The sequence below is a fragment of the Barbatula barbatula genome (assembly GCF_947034865.1).
Source record: "Barbatula barbatula genome assembly, chromosome: 5".
Lineage (NCBI taxonomy): Eukaryota > Metazoa > Chordata > Actinopteri > Cypriniformes > Nemacheilidae > Barbatula > Barbatula barbatula.
In genome coordinates, this window is record NC_136769.1 from 24,874,651 (window position 1) to 24,897,668 (window position 23,018).

Consider the following 23,018-nt stretch of genomic DNA (forward strand, 5'->3'; position numbering starts at 1 on the left):
TAACAGCTCAATTGGAGCATTTTAGTAATGATCAGTGTTCTTTGTCAAAAGTGACATTCTCATCCATCCACTAATTCACTTTGTCACAAAATGCATTTCTCAGCTCAGAAAGCTTGTTTCTGACATTCTAACAGCTCAATTAGAGCATTTCAGTAATGAACAGTGTTCTTTGTCAAAACCGACATTCTCATCATCCACTGATGAACTATGTCACAAAATGCAGTTCTCAGCTCAGAAAGCTTGTTTCTGACATTCTAACAGCTCAATTAGAGCATTTTACTAATGAACAGTGTTCTTTGTCAAAACTGACATTCTCATCATCCACTGAAGCACTTTCTCACAAAATGCATTTCTCAGCTCAGAAAGCTTGTTTCTGACATTCTAACAGCTCAATTGGAGCATTTTAGTAATGATCAGTGTTCTTTGTCAAAACTGACATTCTCATCATCCACTGATGAACTATGTCACAAAATGCAGTTCTCAGCTCAGAAAGCTTGTTTCTAACATTCTAACAGCTCAATTAGAGCATTTTAGTAATGAACAGTTTTCTTTGTCAAAACTGACATTCTCATCATCCACTGATGAACTATGTCACAAAATGCATTTCTCAGCTCAGAAAGCTTGTTTCTGACATTCTAACAGCTCAATTAGAGCATTTTAGTAATGAACAGTGTTCTTTGTCAAAACTGACATTCTCATCATCCACTGAAGCACTTTGTCACAAAATGCAGTTCTCAGCTCAGAAAGCTTGTTTCTGACATTCTAACAGCTCAATTGGAGCATTTTAGTAATGATCAGTGTTCTTTGTCAAAACTGACATTCTCATCATCCACTGATGCTTTTTGTCACAAAATGCAGTTCTCAGCTCAGAAAGCTTGTTTCTGACATTCTAACAGCTCAATTAGAGCATTTTAGTAATGAACAGTGTTCTTTGTCAAAAGTGACATTCTCATCATCCACTGATGCACTTTGTCACAAAATGCATTTCTCAGCTCAGAAAGCTTGTTTCTGACATTCTAACAGCTTAATTGGAGCATTTCAGTAATGAACAGTGTTCTTTGTCAAAACTGACATTCTAATCATCCACTGAAGCACTTTGTCACAAAATGCATTTCTCAGCTCAGAAAGCTTGTTTCTGACATTCTAACAGCTCAATTGGAGCATTTTAGTAATGATCAGTGTTCTTTGTCAAAACTGACATTCTCATCATCCACTGATGAACTATGTCACAAAATGCAGTTCTCAGCTCAGAAAGCTTGTTTCTGACATTCTAACAGCTCAATTAGAGCATTTTAGTAATGAACAGTGTTCTTTGTCAAAAGTGACATTCTCATCATCCACTGATGAACTATGTCACAAAATGCAGTTCTCAGCTCAGAAAGCTTGTTTCTGACATTCTAACAGCTCAATTAGAGCATTTTAGTAATGAACAGTGTTCTTTGTCAAAACTGACATTCTCATCATCCACTGAAGCACTTTGTCACAAAATGCATTTCTCAGCTCAGAAAGCTTGTTTCTGACATTCTAACAGCTCAAATTGGAGCATTTTAGTAATGATCAGTGTTCTTTGTCAAAACTGACATTCTCATCATCCACTGATGAACTATGTCACAAAATGCAGTTCTCAGCTCAGAAAGCTTGTTTCTAACATTCTAACAGCTCAATTAGAGCATTTTAGTTAATGAACAGTTTTCTTTGTCAAAACTGACATTCTCATCATCCACTGATGCTTTTTGTCACAAAATGCAGTTCTCAGCTCAGAAAGCTTGTTTCTGACATTCTAACAGCTCAATTAGAGCATTTTAGTAATGAACAGTGTTCTTTGTCAAAAGTGACATTCTCATCATCCACTGATGCACTTTGTCACAAAATGCATTTCTCAGCTCAGAAAGCTTGTTTCTGACATTCTAACAGCTCAATTGGAGCATTTCAGTAATGAACAGTGTTCTTTGTCAAAACTGACATTCTCATCATCCACTGATGAACTATGTCACAAAATGCAGTTCTCAGCTCAGAAAGCTTGTTTCTGACATTCTAACAGCTCAATTAGAGCATTTCAGTAATGAACAGTGTTCTTTGTCAAAAGTGACATTCTCATCATCCACTGATGCACTTTGTCACAAAATGCATTTCTCAGCTCAGAAAGCTTGTTTCTGACATTCTAACAGCTCAATTGGAGCATTTCAGTAATGAACAGTGTTCTTTGTCAAAACTGACATTCTCATCATCCACTGAAGCACTTTGTCACAAAATGCATTTCTCAGCTCAGAAAGCTTGTTTCTGACATTCTAACAGCTCAATTGGAGCATTTTAGTAATGATCAGTGTTCTTTGTCAAAAGTGACATTCTCATCCATCCACTAATTCACTTTGTCACAAAATGCATTTCTCAGCTCAGAAAGCTTGTTTCTGACATTCTAACAGCTCAATTGGAGCATTTTAGTAATGATCAGTGTTCTTTGTCAAAACTGACATTCTCATCATCCACTGATGCTTTTTGTCACAAAATGCAGTTCTCAGCTCAGAAAGCTTGTTTCTGACATTCTAACAGCTCAATTAGAGCATTTTAGTAATGAACAGTGTTCTTTGTCAAAAGTGACATTCTCATCATCCACTGATGCACTTTGTCACAAAATGCATTTCTCAGCTCAGAAAGCTTGTTTCTGACATTCTAACAGCTCAATTGGAGCATTTAAGTAATGAACAGTGTTCTTTGTCAAAACTGACATTCTCATCATCCACTGAAGCACTTTGTCACAAAATGCAGTTCTCAGCTCAGAAAGCTTGTTTCTGACATTCTAACAGCTCAATTAGAGCATTTTAGTAATGAACAGTGTTCTTTGTCAAAACTGACATTCTCATCATCCACTGAAGCACTTTGTCACAAAATGCATTTCTCAGCTCAGAAAGCTTGTTTCTGACATTCTAACAGCTCAATTGGAGCATTTTAGTAATGATCAGTGTTCTTTGTCAAAACTGACATTCTCATCATCCACTGATGCCTTTTGTCACAAAATGCAGTTCTCAGCTCAGAAAGCTTGTTTCTGACATTCTAACAGCTCAATTAGAGCATTTTAGTAATGAACAGTGTTCTTTGTCAAAACTGACATTCTCATCATCCACTGATGCTTTTTGTCACAAAATGCAGTTCTCAGCTCAGAAAGCTTGTTTCTGACATTCTAACAGCTCAATTAGAGCATTTTAGTAATGAACAGTGTTCTTTGTCAAAAGTGACATTCTCATCATCCACTGATGCACTTTGTCACAAAATGCATTTCTCAGCTCAGAAAGCTTGTTTCTGACATTCTAACAGCTCAATTGGAGCATTTAAGTAATGAACAGTGTTCTTTGTCAAAACTGACATTCTCATCATCCACTGAAGCACTTCGTCACAAAATGCAGTTCTCAGCTCAGAAAGCTTGTTTCTGACATTCTAACAGCTCAATTAGAGCATTTTAGTAATGAACAGTGTTCTTTGTCAAAACTGACATTCTCATCATCCACTGAAGCACTTTGTCACAAAATGCATTTCTCAGCTCAGAAAGCTTGTTTCTGACATTCTAACAGCTCAATTGGAGCATTTTAGTAATGATCAGTGTTCTTTGTCAAAACTGACATTCTCATCATCCACTGATGCTTTTTGTCACAAAATGCATTTCTCAGCTCAGAAAGCTTGTTTCTGACATTCTAACAGCTCAATTGGAGCATTTCAGTAATGAACAGTGTTCTTTGTCAAAACTGACATTCTCATCATCCACTGAAGCACTTTGTCACAAAATGCATTTCTCAGCTCAGAAAGCTTGTTTCTGACATTCTAACAGCTCAATTGGAGCATTTCAGTAATGAACAGTGTTCTTTGTCAAAACTGACATTCTCATCATCCACTGATGAACTATGTCACAAAATGCAGTTCTCAGCTCAGAAAGCTTGTTTCTGACATTCTAACAGCTCAATTAGAGCATTTCAGTAATGAACAGTGTTCTTTGTCAAAACCGACATTCTCATCATCCACTGATGAACTATGTCACAAAATGCAGTTCTCAGCTCAGAAAGCTTGTTTCTGACATTCTAACAGCTCAATTAGAGCATTTTAGTAATGAACAGTGTTCTTTGTCAAAACTGACATTCTCATCATCCACTGAAGCACTTTGTCACAAAATGCATTTCTCAGCTCAGAAAGCTTGTTTCTGACATTCTAACAGCTCAATTGGAGCATTTTAGTAATGATCAGTGTTCTTTGTCAAAACTGACATTCTCATCATCCACTGATAAACTATGTCACAAAATGCAGTTCTCAGCTCAGAAAGCTTGTTTCTAACATTCTAACAGCTCAATTAGAGCATTTTAGTAATGAACAGTTTTCTTTGTCAAAACTGACATTCTCATCATCCACTGATGAACTATGTCACAAAATGCAGTTCTCAGCTCAGAAAGCTTGTTTCTGACATTCTAACAGCTCAATTAGAGCATTTCAGTAATGAACAGTGTTCTTTGTCAAAAGTGACATTCTCATCATCCACTGATGCACTTTGTCACAAAATGCATTTCTCAGCTCAGAAAGCTTGTTTCTGACATTCTAACAGCTCAATTGGAGCATTTCAGTAATGAACAGTGTTCTTTGTCAAAACTGACATTCTCATCATCCACTGAAGCACTTTGTCACAAAATGCATTTCTCAGCTCAGAAAGCTTGTTTCTGACATTCTAACAGCTCAATTGGAGCATTTTAGTAATGATCAGTGTTCTTTGTCAAAAGTGACATTCTCATCCATCCACTAATTCACTTTGTCACAAAATGCATTTCTCAGCTCAGAAAGCTTGTTTCTGACATTCTAACAGCTCAATTGGAGCATTTTAGTAATGATCAGTGTTCTTTGTCAAAACTGACATTCTCATCATCCACTGATGCTTTTTGTCACAAAATGCAGTTCTCAGCTCAGAAAGCTTGTTTCTGACATTCTAACAGCTCAATTAGAGCATTTTAGTAATGAACAGTGTTCTTTGTCAAAAGTGACATTCTCATCATCCACTGATGCACTTTGTCACAAAATGCATTTCTCAGCTCAGAAAGCTTGTTTCTGACATTCTAACAGCTCAATTGGAGCATTTAAGTAATGAACAGTGTTCTTTGTCAAAACTGACATTCTCATCATCCACTGATGAACTATGTCACAAAATGCAGTTCTCAGCTCAGAAAGCTTGTTTCTGACATTCTAACAGCTCAATTAGAGCATTTCAGTAATGAACAGTGTTCTTTGTCAAAAGTGACATTCTCATCATCCACTGATGCACTTTGTCACAAAATGCATTTCTCAGCTCAGAAAGCTTGTTTCTGACATTCTAACAGCTCAATTGGAGCATTTCAGTAATGAACAGTGTTCTTTGTCAAAACTGACATTCTCATCATCCACTGAAGCACTTTGTCACAAAATGCATTTCTCAGCTCAGAAAGCTTGTTTCTGACATTCTAACAGCTCAATTGGAGCATTTTAGTAATGATCAGTGTTCTTTGTCAAAAGTGACATTCTCATCCATCCACTAATTCACTTTGTCACAAAATGCATTTCTCAGCTCAGAAAGCTTGTTTCTGACATTCTAACAGCTCAATTAGAGCATTTCAGTAATGAACAGTGTTCTTTGTCAAAACTGACATTCTCATCATCCACTGATGAACTATGTCACAAAATGCAGTTCTCAGCTCAGAAAGCTTGTTTCTGACATTCTAACAGCTCAATTAGAGCATTTTACTAATGAACAGTGTTCTTTGTCAAAACTGACATTCTCATCATCCACTGAAGCACTTTGTCACAAAATGCATTTCTCAGCTCAGAAAGCTTGTTTCTGACATTCTAACAGCTCAATTGGAGCATTTTAGTAATGATCAGTGTTCTTTGTCAAAACTGACATTCTCATCATCCACTGATGAACTATGTCACAAAATGCAGTTCTCAGCTCAGAAAGCTTGTTTCTAACATTCTAACAGCTCAATTAGAGCATTTTAGTAATGAACAGTTTTCTTTGTCAAAACTGACATTCTCATCATCCACTGATGAACTATGTCACAAAATGCATTTCTCAGCTCAGAAAGCTTGTTTCTGACATTCTAACAGCTCAATTAGAGCATTTTAGTAATGAACAGTGTTCTTTGTCAAAACTGACATTCTCATCATCCACTGAAGCACTTTGTCACAAAATGCATTTCTCAGCTCAGAAAGCTTGTTTCTGACATTCTAACAGCTCAATTGGAGCATTTTAGTAATGATCAGTGTTCTTTGTCAAAACTGACATTCTCATCATCCACTGATGCTTTTTGTCACAAAATGCAGTTCTCAGCTCAGAAAGCTTGTTTCTGACATTCTAACAGCTCAATTAGAGCATTTTAGTTATGAACAGTGTTCTTTGTCAAAAGTGACATTCTCATCATCCACTGATGCACTTTGTCACAAAATGCATTTCTCAGCTCAGAAAGCTTGTTTCTGACATTCTAACAGCTTAATTGGAGCATTTCAGTAATGAACAGTGTTCTTTGTCAAAACTGACATTCTAATCATCCACTGAAGCACTTTGTCACAAAATGCATTTCTCAGCTCAGAAAGCTTGTTTCTGACATTCTAACAGCTCAATTGGAGCATTTTAGTAATGATCAGTGTTCTTTATCAAAACTGACATTCTCATCATCCACTGATGAACTATGTCACAAAATGCAGTTCTCAGCTCAGAAAGCTTGTTTCTGACATTCTAACAGCTCAATTAGAGCATTTTAGTAATGAACAGTGTTCTTTGTCAAAAGTGACATTCTCATCATCCACTGATGAACTATGTCACAAAATGCAGTTCTCAGCTCAGAAAGCTTGTTTCTGACATTCTAACAGCTCAATTAGAGCATTTTAGTAATGAACAGTGTTCTTTGTCAAAACTGACATTCTCATCATCCACTGAAGCACTTTGTCACAAAATGCATTTCTCAGCTCAGAAAGCTTGTTTCTGACATTCTAACAGCTCAAATTGGAGCATTTTAGTAATGATCAGTGTTCTTTGTCAAAACTGACATTCTCATCATCCACTGATGCTTTTTTGTCACAAAATGCAGTTCTCAGCTCAGAAAGCTTGTTTCTGACATTCTAACAGCTCAATTAGAGCATTTTAGTAATGAACAGTGTTCTTTGTCAAAAGTGACATTCTCATCATCCACTGATGCACTTTGTCACAAAATGCATTTCTCAGCTCAGAAAGCTTGTTTCTGACATTCTAACAGCTTAATTGGAGCATTTCAGTAATGAACAGTGTTCTTTGTCAAAACTGACATTCTAATCATCCACTGAAGCACTTTGTCACAAAATGCATTTCTCAGCTCAGAAAGCTTGTTTCTGACATTCTAACAGCTCAATTGTAGCATTTTAGTAATGATCAGTGTTCTTTGTCAAAACTGACATTCTCATCATCCACTGATGAACTATGTCACAAAATGCAGTTCTCAGCTCAGAAAGCTTGTTTCTGACATTCTAACAGCTCAATTAGAGCATTTTAGTAATGAACAGTGTTCTTTGTCAAAAGTGACATTCTCATCATCCACTGATGAACTATGTCACAAAATGCAGTTCTCAGCTCAGAAAGCTTGTTTCTGACATTCTAACAGCTCAATTAGAGCATTTTAGTAATGAACAGTGTTCTTTGTCAAAACTGACATTCTCATCATCCACTGAAGCACTTTGTCACAAAATGCATTTCTCAGCTCAGAAAGCTTGTTTCTGACATTCTAACAGCTCAAATTGGAGCATTTTAGTAATGATCAGTGTTCTTTGTCAAAACTGACATTCTCATCATCCACTGATGAACTATGTCACAAAATGCAGTTCTCAGCTCAGAAAGCTTGTTTCTAACATTCTAACAGCTCAATTAGAGCATTTTAGTAATGAACAGTTTTCTTTGTCAAAACTGACATTCTCATCATCCACTGATGCTTTTTGTCACAAAATGCAGTTCTCAGCTCAGAAAGCTTGTTTCTGACATTCTAACAGCTCAATTAGAGCATTTTAGTAATGAACAGTGTTCTTTGTCAAAAGTGACATTCTCATCATCCACTGATGCACTTTGTCACAAAATGCATTTCTCAGCTCAGAAAGCTTGTTTCTGACATTCTAACAGCTCAATTGGAGCATTTCAGTAATGAACAGTGTTCTTTGTCAAAACTGACATTCTCATCATCCACTGATGAACTATGTCACAAAATGCAGTTCTCAGCTCAGAAAGCTTGTTTCTGACATTCTAACAGCTCAATTAGAGCATTTCAGTAATGAACAGTGTTCTTTGTCAAAAGTGACATTCTCATCATCCACTGATGCACTTTGTCACAAAATGCATTTCTCAGCTCAGAAAGCTTGTTTCTGACATTCTAACAGCTCAATTGGAGCATTTCAGTAATGAACAGTGTTCTTTGTCAAAACTGACATTCTCATCATCCACTGAAGCACTTTGTCACAAAATGCATTTCTCAGCTCAGAAAGCTTGTTTCTGACATTCTAACAGCTCAATTGGAGCATTTTAGTAATGATCAGTGTTCTTTGTCAAAAGTGACATTCTCATCCATCCACTAATTCACTTTGTCACAAAATGCATTTCTCAGCTCAGAAAGCTTATTTCTGACATTCTAACAGCTCAATTGGATCATTTTAGTAATGATCAGTGTTCTTTGTCAAAACTGACATTCTCATCATCCACTGATGCTTTTTGTCACAAAATGCAGTTCTCAGCTCAGAAAGCTTGTTTCTGACATTCTAACAGCTCAATTAGAGCATTTTAGTAATGAACAGTGTTCTTTGTCAAAAGTGACATTCTCATCATCCACTGATGCACTTTGTCACAAAATGCATTTCTCAGCTCAGAAAGCTTGTTTCTGACATTCTAACAGCTCAATTGGAGCATTTAAGTAATGAACAGTGTTCTTTGTCAAAACTGACATTCTCATCATCCACTGATGAACTATGTCACAAAATGCAGTTCTCAGCTCAGAAAGCTTGTTTCTGACATTCTAACAGCTCAATTAGAGCATTTCAGTAATGAACAGTGTTCTTTGTCAAAAGTGACATTCTCATCATCCACTGATGCACATTGTCACAAAATGCATTTCTCAGCTCAGAAAGCTTGTTTCTGACATTCTAACAGCTCAATTGGAGCATTTCAGTAATGAACAGTGTTCTTTGTCAAAACTGACATTCTCATCATCCACTGAAGCACTTTGTCACAAAATGCATTTCTCAGCTCAGAAAGCTTGTTTCTGACATTCTAACAGCTCAATTGGAGCATTTTAGTAATGATCAGTGTTCTTTGTCAAAAGTGACATTCTCATCCATCCACTAATTCACTTTGTCACAAAATGCATTTCTCAGCTCAGAAAGCTTGTTTCTGACATTCTAACAGCTCAATTAGAGCATTTCAGTAATGAACAGTGTTCTTTGTCAAAACCGACATTCTCATCATCCACTGATGAACTATGTCACAAAATGCAGTTCTCAGCTCAGAAAGCTTGTTTCTGACATTCTAACAGCTCAATTAGAGCATTTTACTAATGAACAGTGTTCTTTGTCAAAACTGACATTCTCATCATCCACTGAAGCACTTTGTCACAAAATGCATTTCTCAGATCAGAAAGCTTGTTTCTGACATTCTAACAGCTCAATTGGAGCATTTTAGTAATGATCAGTGTTCTTTGTCAAAACTGACATTCTCATCATCCACTGATGAACTATGTCACAAAATGCAGTTCTCAGCTCAGAAAGCTTGTTTCTAACATTCTAACAGCTCAATTAGAGCATTTTAGTAATGAACAGTTTTCTTTGTCAAAACTGACATTCTCATCATCCACTGATGAACTATGTCACAAAATGCATTTCTCAGCTCAGAAAGCTTGTTTCTGACATTCTAACAGCTCAATTAGAGCATTTTAGTAATGAACAGTGTTCTTTGTCAAAACTGACATTCTCATCATCCACTGAAGCACTTTGTCACAAAATGCATTTCTCAGCTCAGAAAGCTTGTTTCTGACATTCTAACAGCTCAATTGGAGCATTTTAGTAATGATCAGTGTTCTTTGTCAAAACTGACATTCTCATCATCCACTGATGCTTTTTGTCACAAAATGCAGTTCTCAGCTCAGAAAGCTTGTTTCTGACATTCTAACAGCTCAATTAGAGCATTTTAGTAATGAACAGTGTTCTTTGTCAAAAGTGACATTCTCATCATCCACTGATGCACTTTGTCACAAAATGCATTTCTCAGCTCAGAAAGCTTGTTTCTGACATTCTAACAGCTTAATTGGAGCATTTCAGTAATGAACAGTGTTCTTTGTCAAAACTGACATTCTAATCATCCACTGAAGCACTTTGTCACAAAATGCATTTCTCAGCTCAGAAAGCTTGTTTCTGACATTCTAACAGCTCAATTGGAGCATTTTAGTAATGATCAGTGTTCTTTGTCAAAACTGACATTCTCATCATCCACTGATGAACTATGTCACAAAATGCAGTTCTCAGCTCAGAAAGCTTGTTTCTGACATTCTAACAGCTCAATTAGAGCATTTTAGTAATGAACAGTGTTCTTTGTCAAAAGTGACATTCTCATCATCCACTGATGAACTATGTCACAAAATGCAGTTCTCAGCTCAGAAAGCTTGTTTCTGACATTCTAACAGCTCAATTAGAGCATTTTAGTAATGAACAGTGTTCTTTGTCAAAACTGACATTCTCATCATCCACTGAAGCACTTTGTCACAAAATGCATTTCTCAGCTCAGAAAGCTTGTTTCTGACATTCTAACAGCTCAAATTGGAGCATTTTAGTAATGATCAGTGTTCTTTGTCAAAACTGACATTCTCATCATCCACTGATGAACTATGTCACAAAATGCAGTTCTCAGCTCAGAAAGCTTGTTTCTAACATTCTAACAGCTCAATTAGAGCATTTTAGTAATGAACAGTTTTCTTTGTCAAAACTGACATTCTCATCATCCACTGATGCTTTTTGTCACAAAATGCAGTTCTCAGCTCAGAAAGCTTGTTTCTGACATTCTAACAGCTCAATTAGAGCATTTTAGTAATGAACAGTGTTCTTTGTCAAAAGTGACATTCTCATCATCCACTGATGCACTTTGTCACAAAATGCATTTCTCAGCTCAGAAAGCTTGTTTCTGACATTCTAACAGCTCAATTGGAGCATTTCAGTAATGAACAGTGTTCTTTGTCAAAACTGACATTCTCATCATCCACTGATGAACTATGTCACAAAATGCAGTTCTCAGCTCAGAAAGCTTGTTTCTGACATTCTAACAGCTCAATTAGAGCATTTCAGTAATGAACAGTGTTCTTTGTCAAAAGTGACATTCTCATCATCCACTGATGCACTTTGTCACAAAATGCATTTCTCAGCTCAGAAAGCTTGTTTCTGACATTCTAACAGCTCAATTGGAGCATTTCAGTAATGAACAGTGTTCTTTGTCAAAACTGACATTCTCATCATCCACTGAAGCACTTTGTCACAAAATGCATTTCTCAGCTCAGAAAGCTTGTTTCTGACATTCTAACAGCTCAATTGGAGCATTTTAGTAATGATCAGTGTTCTTTGTCAAAACTGACATTCTCATCATCCACTGATGCTTTTTGTCACAAAATGCAGTTCTCAGCTCAGAAAGCTTGTTTCTGACATTCTAACAGCTCAATTAGAGCATTTTAGTAATGAACAGTGTTCTTTGTCAAAAGTGACATTCTCATCATCCACTGATGCACTTTGTCACAAAATGCATTTCTCAGCTCAGAAAGCTTGTTTCTGACATTCTAACAGCTCAATTGGAGCATTTAAGTAATGAACAGTGTTCTTTGTCAAAACTGACATTCTCATCATCCACTGAAGCACTTTGTCACAAAATGCAGTTCTCAGCTCAGAAAGCTTGTTTCTGACATTCTAACAGCTCAATTAGAGCATTTTAGTAATGAACAGTGTTCTTTGTCAAAACTGACATTCTCATCATCCACTGAAGCACTTTGTCACAAAATGCATTTCTCAGCTCAGAAAGCTTGTTTCTGACATTCTAACAGCTCAATTGGAGCATTTTAGTAATGATCAGTGTTCTTTGTCAAAACTGACATTCTCATCATCCACTGATGCTTTTTGTCACAAAATGCAGTTCTCAGCTCAGAAAGCTTGTTTCTGACATTCTAACAGCTCAATTAGAGCATTTTAGTAATGAACAGTGTTCTTTGTCAAAACTGACATTCTCATCATCCACTGAAGCACTTTGTCACAAAATGCATTTCTCAGCTCAGAAAGCTTGTTTCTGACATTCTAACAGCTCAATTGGAGCATTTTAGTAATGATCAGTGTTCTTTGTCAAAACTGACATTCTCATCATCCACTGATGCTTTTTGTCACAAAATGCATTTCTCAGCTCAGAAAGCTTGTTTCTGACATTCTAACAGCTCAATTGGAGCATTTCAGTAATGAACAGTGTTCTTTGTCAAAACTGACATTCTCATCATCCACTGAAGCACTTTGTCACAAAATGCATTTCTCAGCTCAGAAAGCTTGTTTTTGACATTCTAACAGCTCAATTAGAGCATTTTAGTTATGAACAGTGTTCTTTGTCAAAAGTGACATTCTCATCATCCACTGATGCACTTTGTCACAAAATGCATTTCTCAGCTCAGAAAGCTTGTTTCTGACATTCTAACAGCTTAATTGGAGCATTTCAGTAATGAACAGTGTTCTTTGTCAAAACTGACATTCTAATCATCCACTGAAGCACTTTGTCACAAAATGCATTTCTCAGCTCAGAAAGCTTGTTTCTGACATTCTAACAGCTCAATTGGAGCATTTTAGTAATGATCAGTGTTCTTTGTCAAAACTGACATTCTCATCATCCACTGATGAACTATGTCACAAAATGCAGTTCTCAGCTCAGAAAGCTTGTTTCTGACATTCTAACAGCTCAATTAGAGCATTTTAGTAATGAACAGTGTTCTTTGTCAAAACTGACATTCTCATCATCCACTGAAGCACTTTGTCACAAAATGCATTTCTCAGCTCAGAAAGCTTGTTTCTGACATTCTAACAGCTCAAATTGGAGCATTTTAGTAATGATCAGTGTTCTTTGTCAAAACTGACATTCTCATCATCCACTGATGCTTTTTGTCACAAAATGCAGTTCTCAGCTCAGAAAGCTTGTTTCTGACATTCTAACAGCTCAATTAGAGCATTTTAGTAATGAACAGTGTTCTTTGTCAAAAGTGACATTCTCATCATCCACTGATGCACTTTGTCACAAAATGCATTTCTCAGCTCAGAAAGCTTGTTTCTGACATTCTAACAGCTTAATTGGAGCATTTCAGTAATGAACAGTGTTCTTTGTCAAAACTGACATTCTAATCATCCACTGAAGCACTTTGTCACAAAATGCATTTCTCAGCTCAGAAAGCTTGTTTCTGACATTCTAACAGCTCAATTGTAGCATTTTAGTAATGATCAGTGTTCTTTGTCAAAACTGACATTCTCATCATCCACTGATGAACTATGTCACAAAATGCAGTTCTCAGCTCAGAAAGCTTGTTTCTGACATTCTAACAGCTCAATTAGAGCATTTTAGTAATGAACAGTGTTCTTTGTCAAAAGTGACATTCTCATCATCCACTGATGAACTATGTCACAAAATGCAGTTCTCAGCTCAGAAAGCTTGTTTCTGACATTCTAACAGCTCAATTAGAGCATTTTAGTAATGAACAGTTTTCTTTGTCAAAACTGACATTCTCATCATCCACTGATGCTTTTTGTCACAAAATGCAGTTCTCAGCTCAGAAAGCTTGTTTCTGACATTCTAACAGCTCAATTAGAGCATTTTAGTAATGAACAGTGTTCTTTGTCAAAAGTGACATTCTCATCATCCACTGATGCACTTTGTCACAAAATGCATTTCTCAGCTCAGAAAGCTTGTTTCTGACATTCTAACAGCTCAATTGGAGCATTTCAGTAATGAACAGTGTTCTTTGTCAAAACTGACATTCTCATCATCCACTGATGAACTATGTCACAAAATGCAGTTCTCAGCTCAGAAAGCTTGTTTCTGACATTCTAACAGCTCAATTAGAGCATTTCAGTAATGAACAGTGTTCTTTGTCAAAAGTGACATTCTCATCATCCACTGATGCACTTTGTCACAAAATGCATTTCTCAGCTCAGAAAGCTTGTTTCTGACATTCTAACAGCTCAATTGGAGCATTTCAGTAATGAACAGTGTTCTTTGTCAAAACTGACATTCTCATCATCCACTGAAGCACTTTGTCACAAAATGCATTTCTCAGCTCAGAAAGCTTGTTTCTGACATTCTAACAGCTCAATTGGAGCATTTTAGTAATGATCAGTGTTCTTTGTCAAAAGTGACATTCTCATCCATCCACTAATTCACTTTGTCACAAAATGCATTTCTCAGCTCAGAAAGCTTGTTTCTGACATTCTAACAGCTCAATTGGAGCATTTTAGTAATGATCAGTGTTCTTTGTCAAAACTGACATTCTCATCATCCACTGATGCTTTTTGTCACAAAATGCAGTTCTCAGCTCAGAAAGCTTGTTTCTGACATTCTAACAGCTCAATTAGAGCATTTTAGTAATGAACAGTGTTCTTTGTCAAAAGTGACATTCTCATCATCCACTGATGCACTTTGTCACAAAATGCATTTCTCAGCTCAGAAAGCTTGTTTCTGACATTCTAACAGCTCAATTGGAGCATTTAAGTAATGAACAGTGTTCTTTGTCAAAACTGACATTCTCATCATCCACTGATGAACTATGTCACAAAATGCAGTTCTCAGCTCAGAAAGCTTGTTTCTGACATTCTAACAGCTCAATTAGAGCATTTCAGTAATGAACAGTGTTCTTTGTCAAAAGTGACATTCTCATCATCCACTGATGCACTTTGTCACAAAATGCATTTCTCAGCTCAGAAAGCTTGTTTCTGACATTCTAACAGCTCAATTGGAGCATTTCAGTAATGAACAGTGTTCTTTGTCAAAACTGACATTCTCATCATCCACTGAAGCACTTTGTCACAAAATGCATTTCTCAGCTCAGAAAGCTTGTTTCTGACATTCTAACAGCTCAATTGGAGCATTTTAGTAATGATCAGTGTTCTTTGTCAAAAGTGACATTCTCATCCATCCACTAATTCACTTTGTCACAAAATGCATTTCTCAGCTCAGAAAGCTTGTTTCTGACATTCTAACAGCTCAATTAGAGCATTTCAGTAATGAACAGTGTTCTTTGTCAAAACCGACATTCTCATCATCCACTGATGAACTATGTCACAAAATGCAGTTCTCAGCTCAGAAAGCTTGTTTCTGACATTCTAACAGCTCAATTAGAGCATTTTACTAATGAACAGTGTTCTTTGTCAAAACTGACATTCTCATCATCCACTGAAGCACTTTGTCACAAAATGCATTTCTCAGATCAGAAAGCTTGTTTCTGACATTCTAACAGCTCAATTGGAGCATTTTAGTAATGATCAGTGTTCTTTGTCAAAACTGACATTCTCATCATCCACTGATGAACTATGTCACAAAATGCAGTTCTCAGCTCAGAAAGCTTGTTTCTAACATTCTAACAGCTCAATTAGAGCATTTTAGTAATGAACAGTTTTCTTTGTCAAAACTGACATTCTCATCATCCACTGATGAACTATGTCACAAAATGCATTTCTCAGCTCAGAAAGCTTGTTTCTGACATTCTAACAGCTCAATTAGAGCATTTTAGTAATGAACAGTGTTCTTTGTCAAAACTGACATTCTCATCATCCACTGAAGCACTTTGTCACAAAATGCATTTCTCAGCTCAGAAAGCTTGTTTCTGACATTCTAACAGCTCAATTGGAGCATTTTAGTAATGATCAGTGTTCTTTGTCAAAACTGACATTCTCATCATCCACTGATGCTTTTTGTCACAAAATGCAGTTCTCAGCTCAGAAAGCTTGTTTCTGACATTCTAACAGCTCAATTAGAGCATTTTAGTAATGAACAGTGTTCTTTGTCAAAAGTGACATTCTCATCATCCACTGATGCACTTTGTCACAAAATGCATTTCTCAGCTCAGAAAGCTTGTTTCTGACATTCTAACAGCTTAATTGGAGCATTTCAGTAATGAACAGTGTTCTTTGTCAAAACTGACATTCTAATCATCCACTGAAGCACTTTGTCACAAAATGCATTTCTCAGCTCAGAAAGCTTGTTTCTGACATTCTAACAGCTCAATTGGAGCATTTTAGTAATGATCAGTGTTCTTTGTCAAAACTGACATTCTCATCATCCACTGATGAACTATGTCACAAAATGCAGTTCTCAGCTCAGAAAGCTTGTTTCTGACATTCTAACAGCTCAATTAGAGCATTTTAGTAATGAACAGTGTTCTTTGTCAAAACTGACATTCTCATCATCCACTGAAGCACTTTGTCACAAAATGCATTTCTCAGCTCAGAAAGCTTGTTTCTGACATTCTAACAGCTCAAATTGGAGCATTTTAGTAATGATCAGTGTTCTTTGTCAAAACTGACATTCTCATCATCCACTGATGAACTATGTCACAAAATGCAGTTCTCAGCTCAGAAAGCTTGTTTCTAACATTCTAACAGCTCAATTAGAGCATTTTAGTAATGAACAGTTTTCTTTGTCAAAACTGACATTCTCATCATCCACTGATGCTTTTTGTCACAAAATGCAGTTCTCAGCTCAGAAAGCTTGTTTCTGACATTCTAACAGCTCAATTAGAGCATTTTAGTAATGAACAGTGTTCTTTGTCAAAAGTGACATTCTCATCATCCACTGATGCACTTTGTCACAAAATGCATTTCTCAGCTCAGAAAGCTTGTTTCTGACATTCTAACAGCTCAATTGGAGCATTTCAGTAATGAACAGTGTTCTTTGTCAAAACTGACATTCTCATCATCCACTGATGAACTATGTCACAAAATGCAGTTCTCAGCTCAGAAAGCTTGTTTCTGACATTCTAACAGCTCAATTAGAGCATTTCAGTAATGAACAGTGTTCTTTGTCAAAAGTGACATTCTCATCATCCACTGATGCACTTTGTCACAAAATGCATTTCTCAGCTCAGAAAGCTTGTTTCTGACATTCTAACAGCTCAATTGGAGCATTTCAGTAATGAACAGTGTTCTTTGTCAAAACTGACATTCTCATCATCCACTGAAGCACTTTGTCACAAAATGCATTTCTCAGCTCAGAAAGCTTGTTTCTGACATTCTAACAGCTCAATTGGAGCATTTTAGTAATGATCAGTGTTCTTTGTCAAAAGTGACATTCTCATCCATCCACTAATTCACTTTGTCACAAAATGCATTTCTCAGCTCAGAAAGCTTGTTTCTGACATTCTAACAGCTCAATTGGAGCATTTTAGTAATGATCAGTGTTCTTTGTCAAAACTGACATTCTCATCATCCACTGATGCTTTTTGTCACAAAATGCAGTTCTCAGCTCAGAAAGCTTGTTTCTGACATTCTAACAGCTCAATTAGAGCATTTTAGTAATGAACAGTGTTCTTTGTCAAAAGTGACATTCTCATCATCCACTGATGCACTTTGTCACAAAATGCATTTCTCAGCTCAGAAAGCTTGTTTCTGACATTCTAACAGCTCAATTGGAGCATTTAAGTAATGAACAGTGTTCTTTGTCAAAACTGACATTCTCATCATCCACTGAAGCACTTTGTCACAAAATGCAGTTCTCAGCTCAGAAAGCTTGTTTCTGACATTCTAACAGCTCAATTAGAGCATTTTAGTAATGAACAGTGTTCTTTGTCAAAACTGACATTCTCATCATCCACTGAAGCACTTTGTCACAAAATGCATTTCTCAGCTCAGAAAGCTTGTTTCTGACATTCTAACAGCTCAATTGGAGCATTTTAGTAATGATCAGTGTTCTTTGTCAAAACTGACATTCTCATCATCCACTGATGCTTTTTGTCACAAAATGCAGTTCTCAGCTCAGAAAGCTTGTTTCTGACATTCTAACAGCTCAATTAGAGCATTTTAGTAATGAACAGTGTTCTTTGTCAAAACTGACATTCTCATCATCCACTGATGCTTTTTGTCACAAAATGCAGTTCTCAGCTCAGAAAGCTTGTTTCTGACATTCTAACAGCTCAATTAGAGCATTTTAGTAATGAACAGTGTTCTTTGTCAAAAGTGACATTCTCATCATCCACTGATGCACTTTGTCACAAAATGCATTTCTCAGCTCAGAAAGCTTGTTTCTGACATTCTAACAGCTCAATTGGAGCATTTTAGTAATGAACAGTGTTCTTTGTCAAAACTGACATTCTCATCATCCACTGAAGCACTTTGTCACAAAATGCATTTCTCAGCTCAGAAAGCTTGTTTCTGACATTCTAACAGCTCAATTGGAGCATTTTAGTAATGATCAGTGTTCTTTGTCAAAACTGACATTCTCATCATCCACTGATGCTTTTTGTCACAAAATGCATTTCTCAGCTCAGAAAGCTTGTTTCTGACATTCTAACAGCTCAATTGGAGCATTTCAGTAATGAACAGTGTTCTTTGTCAAAACTGACATTCTCATCATCCACTGAAGCACTTTGTCACAAAATGCATTTCTCAGCTCAGGAAGCTTGTTTCTGACATTCTAACAGCTCAATTGGAGCATTTCAGTAATGAACAGTGTTCTTTGTCAAAACTGACATTCTCATCATCCACTGATGAACTATGTCACAAAATGCAGTTCTCAGCTCAGAAAGCTTGTTTCTGACATTCTAACAGCTCAATTAGAGCATTTCAGTAATGAACAGTGTTCTTTGTCAAAACCGACATTCTCATCATCCACTGATGAACTATGTCACAAAATGCAGTTCTCAGCTCAGAAAGCTTGTTTCTGACATTCTAACAGCTCAATTAGAGCATTTTAGTAATGAACAGTGTTCTTTGTCAAAACTGACATTCTCATCATCCACTGAAGCACTTTGTCACAAAATGCATTTCTCAGCTCAGAAAGCTTGTTTCTGACATTCTAACAGCTCAATTGGAGCATTTTAGTAATGATCAGTGTTCTTTGTCAAAACTGACATTCTCATCATCCACTGATAAACTATGTCACAAAATGCAGTTCTCAGCTCAGAAAGCTTGTTTCTAACATTCTAACAGCTCAATTAGAGCATTTTAGTAATGAACAGTTTTCTTTGTCAAAACTGACATTCTCATCATCCACTGATGAACTATGTCACAAAATGCATTTCTCAGCTCAGAAAGCTTGTTTCTGACATTCTAACAGCTCAATTAGAGCATTTTAGTAATGAACAGTGTTCTTTGTCAAAAGTGACATTCTCATCATCCACTGATGAACTATGTCACAAAATGCAGTTCTCAGCTCAGAAAGCTTGTTTCTGACATTCTAACAGCTCAATTAGAGCATTTTAGTAATGAACAGTGTTCTTTGTCAAAACTGACATTCTCATCATCCACTGAAGCACTTTGTCACAAAATGCATTTCTCAGCTCAGAAAGCTTGTTTCTGACATTCTAACAGCTCAAATTGGAGCATTTTAGTAATGATCAGTGTTCTTTGTCAAAACTGACATTCTCATCATCCACTGATGAACTATGTCACAAAATGCAGTTCTCAGCTCAGAAAGCTTGTTTCTAACATTCTAACAGCTCAATTAGAGCATTTTAGAAATGAACAGTTTTCTTTGTCAAAACTGACATTCTCATCATCCACTGATGCTTTTTGTCACAAAATGCAGTTCTCAGCTCAGAAAGCTTGTTTCTGACATTCTAACAGCTCAATTAGAGCATTTTAGTAATGAACAGTGTTCTTTGTCAAAAGTGACATTCTCATCATCCACTGATGCACTTTGTCACAAAATGCATTTCTCAGCTCAGAAAGCTTGTTTCTGACATTCTAACAGCTCAATTGGAGCATTTCAGTAATGAACAGTGTTCTTTGTCAAAACTGACATTCTCATCATCCACTGATGAACTATGTCACAAAATGCAGTTCTCAGCTCAGAAAGCTTGTTTCTGACATTCTAACAGCTCAATTAGCGCATTTCAGTAATGAACAGTGTTCTTTGTCAAAAGTGACATTCTCATCATCCACTGATGCACTTTGTCACAAAATGCATTTCTCAGCTCAGAAAGCTTGTTTCTGACATTCTAACAGCTCAATTGGAGAATTTCAGTAATGAACAGTGTTCTGTGTCAAAACTGACATTCTCATCATCCACTGAAGCACTTTGTCACAAAATGCATTTCTCAGCTCAGAAAGCTTGTTTCTGACATTCTAACAGCTCAATTGGAGCATTTTAGTAATGATCAGTGTTCTTTGTCAAAAGTGACATTCTCATTCATCCACTAATTCACTTTGTCACAAAATGCATTTCTCAGCTCAGAAAGCTTGTTTCTGACATTCTAACAGCTCAATTGGAGCATTTTAGTAATGATCAGTGTTCTTTGTCAAAACTGACATTCTCATCATCCACTGATGCTTTTTGTCACAAAATGCAGTTCTCAGCTCAGAAAGCTTGTTTCTGACATTCTAACAGCTCAATTAGAGCATTTTAGTAATGAACAGTGTTCTTTGTCAAAAGTGACATTCTCATCATCCACTGATGCACTTTGTCACAAAATGCAGTTCTCAGCTCAGAAAGCTTGTTTCTAACATTCTAACAGCTCAATTAGAGCATTTTAGTAATGAACAGTTTTCTTTGTCAAAACTGACATTCTCATCATCCACTGATGAACTATGTCACAAAATGCATTTCTCAGCTCAGAAAGCTTGTTTCTGACATTCTAACAGCTCAATTAGAGCATTTTAGTAATGAACAGTGTTCTTTGTCAAAACTGACATTCTCATCATCCACTGATGCTTTTTGTCACAAAATGCAGTTCTCAGCTCAGAAAGCTTGTTTCTGACATTCTAAAAGCTCAATTAGAGCATTTTAGTAATGAACAGTGTTCTTTGTCAAAAGTGACATTCTCATCATCCACTGATGCACTTTGTCACAAAATGCATTTCTCAGCTCAGAAAGCTTGTTTCTGACATTCTAACAGCTTAATTGGAGCATTTCAGTAATGAACAGTGTTCTTTGTCAAAACTGACATTCTAATCATCCACTGAAGCACTTTGTCACAAAATGCATTTCTCAGCTCAGAAAGCTTGTTTCTGACATTCTAACAGCTCAATTGGAGCATTTTAGTAATGATCAGTGTTCTTTGTCAAAACTGACATTCTCATCATCCACTGATGAACTATGTCACAAAATGCAGTTCTCAGCTCAGAAAGCTTGTTTCTGACATTCTAACAGCTCAATTAGAGCATTTTAGTAATGAACAGTGTTCTTTGTCAAAACTGACATTCTCATCATCCACTGAAGCACTTTGTCACAAAATGCATTTCTCAGCTCAGAAAGCTTGTTTCTGACATTCTAACAGCTCAATTGGAGCATTTTAGTAATGATCAGTGTTCTTTGTCAAAACTGACATTCTCATCATCCACTGATGCTTTTTGTCACAAAATGCAGTTCTCAGCTCAGAAAGCTTGTTTCTGACATTCTAACAGCTCAATTAGAGCATTTTAGTAATGAACAGTGTTCTTTGTCAAAAGTGACATTCTCATCATCCACTGATGCACTTTGTCACAAAATGCATTTCTCAGCTCAGAAAGCTTGTTTCTGACATTCTAACAGCTTAATTGGAGCATTTCAGTAATGAACAGTGTTCTTTGTCAAAACTGACATTCTAATCATCCACTGAAGCACTTTGTCACAAAATGCATTTCTCAGCTCAGAAAGCTTGTTTCTGACATTCTAACAGCTCAATTGGAGCATTTTAGTAATGATCAGTGTTCTTTGTCAAAACTGACATTCTCATCATCCACTGATGAACTATGTCACAAAATGCATTTCTCAGCTCAGAAAGCTTGTTTCTGACATTCTAACAGCTCAATTAGAGCATTTTAGTAATGAACAGTGTTCTTTGTCAAAACTGACATTCTCATCATCCACTGAAGCACTTTGTCACAAAATGCATTTCTCAGCTCAGAAAGCTTGTTTCTGACATTCTAACAGCTCAATTGGAGCATTTTAGTAATGATCAGTGTTCTTTGTCAAAACTGACATTCTCATCATCCACTGATGCTTTTTGTCACAAAATGCAGTTCTCAGCTCAGAAAGCTTGTTTCTGACATTCTAACAGCTCAATTAGAGCATTTTAGTAATGAACAGTGTTCTTTGTCAAAAGTGACATTCTCATCATCCACTGATGCACTTTGTCACAAAATGCATTTCTCAGCTCAGAAAGCTTGTTTCTGACATTCTAACAGCTTAATTGGAGCATTTCAGTAATGAACAGTGTTCTTTGTCAAAACTGACATTCTAATCATCCACTGAAGCACTTTGTCACAAAATGCATTTCTCAGCTCAGAAAGCTTGTTTCTGACATTCTAACAGCTCAATTGGAGCATTTTAGTAATGATCAGTGTTCTTTGTCAAAACTGACATTCTCATCATCCACTGATGAACTATGTCACAAAATGCAGTTCTCAGCTCAGAAAGCTTGTTTCTGACATTCTAACAGCTCAATTAGAGCATTTTAGTAATGAACAGTGTTCTTTGTCAAAACTGACATTCTCATCATCCACTGAAGCACTTTGTCACAAAATGCATTTCTCAGCTCAGAAAGCTTGTTTCTGACATTCTAACAGCTCAATTGGAGCATTTTAGTAATGATCAGTGTTCTTTGTCAAAACTGACATTCTCATCATCCACTGATGCTTTTTGTCACAAAATGCAGTTCTCAGCTCAGAAAGCTTGTTTCTGACATTCTAACAGCTCAATTAGAGCATTTTAGTAATGAACAGTGTTCTTTGTCAAAAGTGACATTCTCATCATCCACTGATGCACTTTGTCACAAAATGCATTTCTCAGCTCAGAAAGCTTGTTTCTGACATTCTAACAGCTTAAT